The sequence below is a fragment of the Aquarana catesbeiana genome, linkage group LG04, assembly GCF_042186555.1.
Source record: "Aquarana catesbeiana isolate 2022-GZ linkage group LG04, ASM4218655v1, whole genome shotgun sequence".
Taxonomy (NCBI): domain Eukaryota; kingdom Metazoa; phylum Chordata; class Amphibia; order Anura; family Ranidae; genus Aquarana; species Aquarana catesbeiana.
The window spans coordinates 212,934,245-212,946,326 of NC_133327.1; positions in this window are offsets into that span (position 1 = coordinate 212,934,245).

Here is a 12,082-nt window from a genome sequence, read left to right on the forward strand (position 1 = left end):
TTCACAGATATACAAAGCTCAGTACAATGTGTATTGATACAGAAAAGTGTTATCCATAGTAGACATTTATCTCAAAAAATGAGCAACACGGTATCATTGAGAAATTATTAATGAACAGAACTGAAGAATATTTTTAATACCACATTTTGGTTATTAGCATTTCTTTTCATTCGATTTGAGAAGTTTCGGAATACGGTGAAAACACTTATAGTTGTTAGCCAGGATTGTCATGTAAACCGTGCAGAATAAGATAACATTGATCTTGTGACTAACCATGTGAGGTTGTACTTCACTTATCACAGTAAAAGTAAAGTAATAAGGGGTAGGTGCAATATTCATTGTTAATGCCAACCATAGTAGTTCAACCCTCTCCCCTGGGCACCCCTAATGGGTACTATCTGTGCCCAGTGAGAGTGTATACATTAGTGTAATTGTATGGCATGTCGGCTCTAGATGTAGGATATGGTGGGGTACCTCTCTTGCCAAGAACTATTGCGAGCTTTACGTGTTTGGGATCTGTACTTTGCCGGGAAGTTGCGAATGGAAGAGAGGGGAATGAGGGGAAGACGGAGGTTTAGGATGGGGCATATATTCATACAGTTATATGATCATTCTACCTTCAGAGTCCAAGATGGAAGGATTGTCCTGTGTTTGCTTCAGTTGTGATTCCTTAAAATTATTCCAACAGGCCCAAGTTTCTCTAAATTTAGATGTTGTGTCAGAAGTTTGATGTATGAGATTTTCTATCTCGGCCACTCTGTCCACTCTCCGAATCCATTCTGTGATTGAGGGAGGGGACGTTCTTCTCCAATGAACGGGGATGCACAAGTTTGCTGCATTTATGAGATGGAGAACTAACAACTTCTTGTATAAACGTTGAGGAATGGATGTGTGATGAAGTAGAAATTGTGCCGGGGTAAAGTCTGGGGTATATGTTGTAATTTGAGTGATTAAGCAATGTATATCAGCCCAATAGGGTTGAATGAGGGGACATTCCCACCAAATGTGGAGGAGTGTGCCTCTAGCTGCATTACATCTCCAGCATTTAGGGGATATGTTTGGTATAAATTTGTTAATTTTGTCGGGAGTCCTATACCATTTTGTGTATATTTTGAATTTGCACTCCTGTATCGCTACATTGATTGAACCTTTATGGATGTGATTGTGTACATTTCTCCACTCGTCCGGAGTAAAGACTTGGTTCAATTCCGTTTCCCATTGTTTTAGTAATTTATCCCCTTTGATGTCATATGATGAGTAAAAGAGTGCATGAATGGTTGAGATGAGGTGTCTTTGGGGTTCATGACTGTTGCATAGGCGTTCGAAGGGTGAGAGTTCCCTATGTAAATTTGCGGTGGGTTGGAGGCCATGGATAAAGTGACGGATCTGAAGGTATTTGTAGAAAGGAATGTTATATTCTGGGAATTTGTTATTCATAGCCTGGTGTGTCAGGAGGGATCCTTGTAGGAACATGTGTTGTGCTGTGAGACGGGGTCTTTGTGGGTCATTTGTCGGGTGGAGTAGTGACACTCCCGGCTTAAAGTCCGGGTTATCTTCTATAGGGGTCATTGGTCCTGGTGTGGGTTGTAGCTTCAGTATTTTGCACGCCGCTTTAAAATTTAAGAGCATGGAGTTAATCAGGGGATTTAATGTGGCTGTTTTCGGGATATGTTTTGGGTTAATCCAAGGAAGCATTTTCAATATGTACCCACTCTTTTTCTTTGCTATGTACGTGCCAGTCAACAATTCTGGCTAGGTGGCAAACCCGGTAATATGTTTGTAAGTCCAGAACCTGTAATCCTCCTTGTATTTTGGGGATCGTCAGTCTGTGCCAGTTCAATCTGGGCTGTTTGGAGAGCCAGATGAACTTCCTACAGATCTTTTTGTAAGTAGCGAAGAAAGAGAGTGGGAGCAGTATCGGGATGGTTTGGAGTAGGTATAGTAACCTAGGTAATACGTTCATTTTTAAAATAGCTATCCTCCCGAACCACGAAAATGGATCAGCTTGCCATTTCTGCAGGTCAGTCTGGATGGTTTGTAAAAAGGGTAGGAAGTTTAGCCGGAATAAATGTGTTAATTTGGTTGGGATTTTGATGCCTAGGTACGTTATGGCCTGTGATTCCCAACCAAACGGGAAGTTTTGTTTGCATTGTGTAACTGTCTCATTAGGTAGCGATACATTAAGGGCTTTGGATTTAGAAAAATGTATTTGTAAGTTTGAAAGGGTTTTGAAGAGTGCGAAGTCTCTAAGAAGGTTCGGGATGGTAGTGATCGGTTCCTTAAGAAAGAGTAAGATGTCGTCTGCGTATGCCGCTACTTTGTATTGTTTTTGGTTAATTGCAATGCCTTTGATATCTGGGTTCTCTCTAATTCTGCGTAGCATGGGTTCCATAGTCAGGATAAAGATCAGGGGGGATAGAGGACATCCCTGTCTAGTTCCGTTGGACACAGAGAAGGCGTCCGACAAGCCACCATTTACTCTTACTTTGGCTGTTGGAGAGAAATAGAGAGTCAAAATCATTTTGATTAATCGTGTCGGAAGGCCTATTGAGTGCAGGGTTGCTTCCATAAAGTCCCAAGCCACCCTGTCGAACGCCTTCTCCGCGTCCAACGACAGAAAGAAGCCCTGAGTAGCATTGGAGGTTAACCAATAGTGTATGTTTAAAGCTTTAGAAGTGTTGTCTTTAGCTTCTCTACCAGGGACAAAACCTACTTGGTCAGTGGCAATTAAATTAGGAATCAGGGGTAAAAGACGGTTGGCTATGGCTTTGGCATATAATTTTACGTCTACATTTAGTAGAGAAATGGGGCAGTAATTAGAGACCATCTTGTTATCTTTTCCTGGTTTGGGGATGAGAGTAATATGTGCTTCTAATATGTCCTTGGAAGCTGTACTAGTGGGCGTAAGGTTGTTAAACGCCTTGACAAGGTGAGGTGTTAGCAGTTCAGGGAAGGCTTTGTAGTAACCGACTGGTAGTCCATCCGGACCGGGGCTTTTGCCCTGTTTCATATGTTTTAAAGCCAGTGTTATCTCTTCCGTTGTCAGGGGTGTATCTAGAGATGCCGCCTCTTCAGCCTTGAGGGGTGAGGGAGAGTATTGGGATAGGAAATTTTGAATTGCAGTATTCCTATCTGTTAGGGTAGGAGAGGTCTGGTGGGTGTGAAGATTGTATAGGTCTGTGAAGTAGCGTACAAATTGTTTCGCTATGTCTTCTGACGCGACTATTGTTTTACCCGAGGGGTCTACAATTGAGTGAATAGTGTGGGCAGCCTTTTTAGCCTGTAATGCTCTGGCTAGCATCTTTCCTGACTTGTTACCAAACTCATAGAAGCATTTTTTTGTCAGCATATATTTGCGTTTAACGTTTTTGTGTAATTCATCTAAGAGGTCGTTTCTCCATGGCGTCAGTTCAGCCAAGGTGTCTGAGGCCAGAGATGCTTTGTGTTTCCGTTCCAGTTGTGATATGCGGTTAGTCAGTACCTCCAGTCTCGCTTTCCTTTGTCTGTTTCTATGGGCGGCCTGGGACAAGAACGTTCCTCTTATAACACATTTATGTGCAGCCCATACTACCTCTGGAGAGGATTCGCTCTGTCCGTTTTCAGTGAAATAGTTATTCAGTTGTTGGGAAATTTCAGTGTCTGTCAGTAGCGAGGTATCTAAGCGCCAGATGGGAGAGTGTTTTCTTATGTTGGGAATGTGTAGGGTCATAGTGATAGGGTTGTGGTCTGAGAGTATCATCGGGTCAATAGTGGACGTCTGAAGCATTGGCAGGTCATTTTGAGAGATAAAGAAGTAATCTATTTGTGAGTATTTGGAGTGCGGCGGAGAGAAAAAGGTAAAGTCTTTGCCATTTGGGTTAAGTGTGCGCCATGTGTCGTGTAATAATAAGTCTCTGAGTTGTGTTTTGATAGCGCGTAGTGCCCTATAAGTAGAGGATGAGGCCTCATTTGATGTATCGAGAGGAGGATTGAGAGGACTATTGAAATCACCGCCTACTATAAGAGTGCCTGCGCTAAAAGTCGGAAGAAGTTGCAGTGTGTTGCGAAAGAAGGTCACCTGATGTGTGTTTGGCGCGTATAGATTGGCGATGGTGAATGTTTGTTTGTGGATAGAGCCTTTGATGAAAAGGAATCTACCCTGACGGTCTTGTTTTACATCAGTTACGATCATTGGGCAGTGCTTTGATACAAGGATGCATACACCTTTCGATTTGGCTTCAGTATTGGATGCATGGTATATAGTTGGAAAGTGTTTGTTCTGTAGTTTGGGGATTGCATCTGCTCTAAAGTGTGTCTCTTGGATAAGTGCAATGTGGGTTTTGGTTTTTTGTAATGAAGCAAGCAAGAGAGAACGTTTTTCAGGTGTGTTTAGGCCGCGGATGTTCATTGAGCGTAGGTTAAGAGCTGAGTATGTTGAAGTCTTTGTATTAGATAAGTTAGTGGGATCCATGACCTCCGTCAGGGTCGGGGGAAGGTAACGTATCAGGTGAAGAAGTTCTGGGAAAGTGCGCTAAGTGTGTATGACGGTGGCTTATGGTAAGGTGTGTAGCGTTCACGTAGTAGACCGATGAGGTAGCAGTGATATTAATCAATCCTGCTGTATCGTTACTAACGGAAAATTGGTAAGATACAGCGCAATGACAGTCCATAATCCGAGAAGCCCGGGTTGTTACACTGCACTGCAGCTGTGTGGGGGTTGGTGAAGACTTGACACGAGTTAGTTTGTGGTGTGGAGAAGTAATGAAACCTGTGTGTCCTACTATCCTGCGACTATTGATCTCTGATTAAGGTGGTGTGCGCAAGTTTATAATTTATAATTTCTCAGCGAGGAGGATAATGTAGTGAGTGTTGGGGTATGACATGGCAGGGCAGGTCGTGAGCCCATACGAATAGAGTGTCGAAGTGAAGGCCACTTTACTGAAAATAAGCTTATATGTAAAGTGACCGAATATGCATGAACTGTATGCCTGAGGTCCAGCCACCAAGCCACACTTTATAGAGAAGTATTCTCGGCTCTCCGAAAACCTCACCGCTTCCCCCTGGAGGCGCAGTAGAGAATCCAGAGTGCAAAGCGAGAAAACAGTACGTTCTAGGTTGCATAGTTAGAAGGAGATCTATCAGATTAAACATCAGATCATACAGTCATGAAATTATTTGTTTAGTTATGCATGAACTTGAACCATGAAAACCATATATTTGCAAAATATGAACCAATGCGTATATATAACAACACTGAGTATCTGGACAAGCATAGCAGTTTTACAGTTATGTATATAGAAAGGGTGAGTCATTGATGCTTAACCCAGCGAAACTACAACTGGGAAGCCAAGTATTGGCTGCAGGCTGCAGAAGGAAAATACCTGAGCGGGATGAAGAAATGGCTGTATTATACCTCCCGTAGTTATTCGTGGATTCTGAGACAGCCGGAGTCTATATGTTCCTGCAGGTATTGGTCTCGGGTTCTTTGTCAGTCTCGTCTGCGATTCCTTGTTCTGAAGAATGAGTGCGCTCTTCTCGTAGTCATTCCATTGCAAGAGACGTAGGCGAGCCTCCGGTCCCCGTAGGGATGAGTGCGCGATGTGTATATGCAAGGGTCCACGGAAGATTCTCCGGGGATCACTTAACCTGGGGGAGGCCGATCGAGATGTGTTACCGCTTGGCATCCTGTGCCGACAAGTATCCGACTACAACCGTGAGTTCCGTACTATCGGAGCGATCCCTGAAGGAGTCTTCTGTTGGGCTGGAGGGCGTTATTTGATGACGTTGGAGTACATTCTTTACTTGCTGTTTCCGGCGCACCGATAGTATCAGAATGTGGAATGCCGGAAGCAGGCTGCGTTGTTGTGGAGATCAATTACTTGTATCCAGGGAGCTGTCGCCTTGCATTCTGGGGATTGTAGTATACTCGGCAATCTTCTGGAATCCATGTATAGGAAGGTGATAACTGTCTGCAAGCATCCTGTAGATGTAATTTACAACAGCTATTTCACAGTCTGTGTTTGCTGCTTGGAGGTGGTCAGGCGAAATCTTCAGCGTGTATAAACAGTTGAAACAGAAACATAACTGAAATAAAAGTAACTTTATCCGGGACAGTAGGTTTGAAAGTCTGACCTGGCAAAAACAGAGATACCGTATCCCGAAAATCACTAACGCGTGCGGTTAGTGTTAGCCTTCCCGCCTGGCCCTCCTTGAGTTGGGAGAGTGCGGACTGTGGTTGCGGCGGTTAGTGCGGTGTCCGCCATGAGGCGGTGTGATGGACGGGGATCATCTCCTCCTTTGGCTTGTATGAGAAGCCTCCATGGGTTCTTCAGGTGGGTGTTCTCTGCGCACTGCGGAGCGGCGGCATTCCGCATACCAGTTGGGTACTTCTATCCTCAGGATGTGCAGGGTGTCACAGAAGAGAGGTAGATCTTCAGGTACTCTGAGAAAAGCCGTCCGGCCTTGTGAGGTAGCGGCTAAACAAAAAGGGAATTTCCATTTGTAGGTAATACTTTTAGCGCGCAGAGTGTCCAGCAGGGGTTTCAGGTCCCTACGGTGTTGAAGGGTTATGCCTGATAGGTCTTGATAGATTTGGACAGTTTTTCCTTCATGCACTATTTGTGGGACAGCTCTGGCTTGTTTGAGTATTTCTTCCTTGATCCGAAAATCTGTGAGACAGCAGATGATATCCCTCGGTGGATCTGTGTCTTTGCCTTTAGGTTGCAGTGCCCTATGGATCCTTTCTAATTTAATAGGTGTCTAGAGTGGTCTGTGGAGAAGACCATTAAACAGGCTTATGGCAGAATGCTCAACCTGTTCACCTTCTATTGATTCGGGCAGTCCTCTGATCCGCAGATTGTGGCGTCTGCCACGGTTGTCGAGGTCCTCAAGGTGTCTTTGCATGTCTCTCATCTGGAGCGTGTGAGTGTCGACATGCATAGTAGTTTTGCGCAGTTGTAGGTCCTGACAATCTGCCATTTTTTCAGCCGCCTGCACTCTGTCAGAGAGGGCGCGGATGTCGATACGGAGCTCTGAGATCGCTGCTGACAGGGTATCTTTGATGTCTGTGGCTATCATCCGCAGGTCTTGGATGTTTAGTTGAGGTGGTGTCCGGTCCTCAGTTCCGTTTGCCTAGGCGAGCGGAAGATTGTGTGTTGGAGCTCCCGTTTGTGAGGAAGGTGCGGCCTCTGAGTTGCTGAGGCGGGAAGGCGCCATGTTGCCCCTAAAAGGAAAAACTTGCGCTGCGCTTAGGTATGTGTTATTGTGTGTGTTCACCCTAATGGTGCCATGTACATTCAATCACAAGTATATAAATGACGCAAAACTGTAATCAATTTTGCATGTGCAAATCAATACACCAAAGAAGTGCAATAAAGTACAAAATATGATAAATTCAAAGTGCAATGTGCAAATGATAAAAAACTAAATGAACTCTGCATATATAAATAAATAAATACAATAAACATTAATTGATGATACTCAATAAAAATAGAGATGTGCACTACACATAACACATGCAAACTCCAATAGGATCATGTAAGTGATAAGTGATAAAAAATATATACATATAACCATATAAGTGATATGTGATATTTGAGACAACAAATTGTCCTTATTGTTGAAAAATCCTCCAGTGTAACATCACACAGCAATGTGCAGTGGAAAAGTTCCAAAAATAACAGTGATGCACGAAGTGTTTCACAGAAAAAAATCCAATTGCTGTATCAAAGTGCCCAGATCATGCCGTGATGTGCCTCGGTGACCCCCAAAGTGGTTGCGCTCACCTTAGAGCGTGTGACACAGTGTTCAGCTGCGTCAATACACGCTATGGAGCCACCCCTGGGCTCAGTAATAGATTACAGCTGATCTCCCAATAGACTCTCTATGGCTCCACAGGCATCATACCTGCTCATGTCTCCAGCAGCTCCTGCCAATCCCCGCTAAGGCTGGTTGGCGGCGTTAAGTGACCGCAACATAGAGAGAGCACCAGTGCCCGCCTGATTCTGTCACAGACTCGGAATATGAAGGCACAGATCAGGCGTTGGGATCTGGAAAGCTTTTCTAAGATTTTGTATGGGGAAGAAGTAAAAAACCGGAACAGCGTTTGTCAGAGCTCCTTCCATGTTGCCCCTGCCTGTCCGGAACATTTCTGGGATATTGTGTCCAGCGTTGCCCGGTTGCACTCTGGGTGAGCGGGACCGAGAGGTCGAGGTGTTCCGGGACGCAGTCCCCATGTTTTGGCTGAGTAAAGGGCGTTAAGACCACCGATAGATAGGTAGCAGGTCTTGGATAGCAGGAGCTACTGGTTTAAGCAGCCATCTTCAAGCCAGGTCCAAAATTAGCACTTTTGATTATTCATGTTCATGTCCCATAGACTTTAACGGTGTTCGCGTGTTTGAACAAATTTTTTGCCTGTTTGCAAGTTCTGCTGCGAACCGAACCAGGGGGTGTTTGGCTCATCCCTAGTTTACAGATGAGAGGGGAGAGAGAAGAGAGCTTTCATGGTGTAGTATTTATGACCTTTATTTAAAAACCAACAATATTTCATTTACATTTGAGTAGAGATAAATCCAGCATTAAAAACAACAGAAACGACAGTTTGCATTCCACCTTCTCTCCAACTATCGGAAGTGATGTATCCCAGAGGTTCCACCCTACGCTTTTTGTCATCATCAGGGATGTTGGTGGAAAGGATATCACTTTGTTTTTATTTCTGGTGGATAAATATGTCACTCTAACTAGATCCCATTTGGACTTGTTTGCTTTATGGATTATCACAATTAACTTTTATATAATTTTAACACTGTGTGAATAATTATTAGGCAAGTGAGTATTTTGACCAAATCATCATTTTTATGCATATTGTCCAACTCCAAGCTGTATAAATGTAAATGCTTATTGGATTTAGGCATATCAGGTAATGTGTGTAACGAGCCCCTTGCTCGCTCGGTTCCACTCTCCCGACACTCCTCTGCAGCTATTGAATCAGATTGCAACGTCTGATGGTTCAGTCATCCGATGCTCCGGGACTAGAACTACAGCTCTGTGCCATTCTAGTCCAGTTGTGATAGCTCAGAACAAACACCAGGCAGGCTGTATGTAAGTTCAAACAGGAATCTATCTTTATTGACAAAATACAGGCTTTTATACACTCAAAGTGGAGGTGCAGACCTCCTGCTCATATTACTCTAACAATACAGCTGTAACCTAATTAACCTAATTAACATGAGCTAATTAACTAATCCCTTTAGACAGCCTAGATGATTCAGACATGACCGTTAGGCCAGACTGGCCGTCTTGTAGTTCAGAAAATCCAATCAACATTATCACAATCAACATAGACTCTTCTTCACACAATAGCAGAGTTAATTAACATAAATAACAATGGGGATCTAATGACTCTTAGATCCCATAGTAGACTTTTTTACAATATACATTTTAGCAGACAATAGACAGACAGGTGTTGGAATTTACATCAGTATCTGTCCCAGCATTATGAATCAGCCACTATTCCAATATGGCAAATCCAGGGTCCCCAGATTCTGTGTGTCCTGGGGGACCAGGACCCGAATCCACAGTAATACCACCTCAAGAGTCCCCAGGCATACAGCTCACAAAGAGCACCGTTCCCCCAAATGCAAGGGCCCCCGATCGATCGGCAAGAGGCTAGCATACAGTCCCCTCCAAAAGTCTCTTTCCCGGCTAGGTCTGTCGCATTTCTTCCTTTTCGGCAGGAGACTAACACAGGAGGAGACCCCAGACGGGTTGACTCCGAAATTAGTCAGTAGTTCCAGTCCTCTACTGCCTGTACCCACACAGTACCCCAAACAAATCGTTCCAAGCAAAGTATTACTCACCCAGCCAACCTCTGCCTCTCTCAGAGAACATATCTGCCACTGGGGAGAGGCCTGGACTGGCCCTTCTCCCTGGAGTCCTTTCTGCCGCTGGAGAGAAGACAGGGTGTCTGGGCTCACTACGTCATGCTGTTGTGGATCTGGGCCGACTGCCCAGCATCCCTGGGGTATACAGGTGGAGACTGAAGTCCCATCCACCTTCACAGGACATCCTTCCTCTGTTAGTTGAGGGCAGAGTCCAGCAGTACTCGGCCCTGTTGCCAGCCCTTCTGCTGGAAACCCCACACCATCTGCTCTGCTAACTGTTGGGGAGGGATGACGAACACCTCCTCTCCCTTCTCCCCCTGTATCCTGACCTGCTGCTGGGACGTGACCACCTCCTTCTCACCCTGAGCCTCCGGAACCACCGCAGGTGTAGGGCAGAGATCTTGGACCCTCTGTCCGGTTGCCAGCGCTTCAGCTGGGGAAGTTCCTTGTGACTTCACAGATACTTCTGTTGGTGCTGGGCAGAGTATAGTGAAGTTTGGCCCTAATAACAGATCTTCTTCTGCTGGAGGCTCACCGGGTTGTTTTTCCTCAGCAGAAAAGTCTATTAAATCCCCTGTGTCTGCAACTGGTGTCTGGGGATAAAGGCTCACCATCTCCTGTCCTTGGAACCCAGAAGATGCTATCAGTGCTGGGCAGAGGTTAGCAGAGCTCTGCCCTGTTGTCAGCACTTCAGGTTTGGGGATGGCAATCTTCAGATTTTCCACTGCCGATTCTCTGGCATTCTGCTGGACAGGCACATTCCTCCATCCAAGATCATCCAATTCAGAAACAGGTTCATCAAGGTCAGTCAGCACTTGCTGCATCCGCCATAAGACCTCCGCCTCCATAGCTGCGGGTGCAGGTTGGCAAAGCACACCGTTACTCTGCCACATTGTCAACTCTTCAGCCAGGATTTCCGAGTTGTCAACTGGTATTTCCTGATAGTCCCAGGCAAAGGGAGCACCACCCTGCTGCTGAGCAGAGTCTAACAACTGTTTGTAGGCGATCTCCAACTCCCATTCCTGAACGGCCAGAAACTCCAAATCTTCCAGTGCCCAGTGCACTTCTGAGACATTCAGTCTCAGCTCTCTGTGCTCCATTATTTCCTCCAAACGCCCCTCCCGATCACTTCCAAAGTCAGGGTCCCTGGACAGCCTCCAGTATAACAATCCCAGGCCATCGTAGTCAAAGCCTTCCGTGGGGCTGTCATCCGCTGTCCATGGGCACACTTGGGCTACATACCACTGGAGGGCTCTGTAGCTCTCGTCCAACTGCATTTCTGCCTGGATAAGCCTGCTTAACTCGGTTGTCCACTCCTGGTTTGGCTGTTCCCCCAAAAACAGCATCCGCACTTCATACTGCGACCAGTACCTCACATGGATAGAGGGGAGAACTTTTCCCTGGTGCCGCTGCTTACGGGCTAGCGCTTCCTTCCAGAGCTCACAGTGGACAGAATCAAACCATCCTAGCAGGACCTGCTCTGATACTGGTCCTCTGTGCTGTATCTCCTCTCGCAACCTCCTTCTGAATTCCTCATCCATGGTGGCTGGTATTTCTCCTCTCCTGCTATCCTGCTACCTTGGATCCAGGTGATGGTTTGGATGTGTTCACGGCAAGGAAGCATGAGCCCACCATTCCCTCCACGGCTTTCAAGTAAGTCTTTCAGCGTGGCTCTCCTGCAGGCTGGTTTGGAGTGTCCCAGTAACTGGAGAGCAAATCCCATGGCTGGCAACCACTGTAACAAGCCCCTTGCTCGCTCGGTTCCACTCTCCCGACACTCCTCTGTAGCTATTGAATCAGATTGCAACGTCTGATGGTTCAGTCATCCGATGCTCCGGGACTAGAACTACAGCTCTGTGCCGTTCTAGTCCAGTTGTGATAGCTCAGAACAAACACCAGGCAGGCTGTATGTAAGTTCAAACAGGAATCTATCTTTATTGACAAAATACAGGCTTTTATACACTCAAAGTGGAGGTGCAGACCTCCTGCTCATATTACTCTAACAATACAGCTGTAACCTAATTAACCTAATTAACATGAGCTAATTAACTAATCCCTTTAGACAGCCTAGATGACTCAGACATGACCGTTAGGCCAGACTGGCCGTCTTGTAGTTCAGAAAATCCAATCAACATTATCACAATCAACATAGACTCTTCTTCACACAATAGCAGAATTAATTGACACAAATAACAATGGGGATCTAATGACTCTTAGATCCC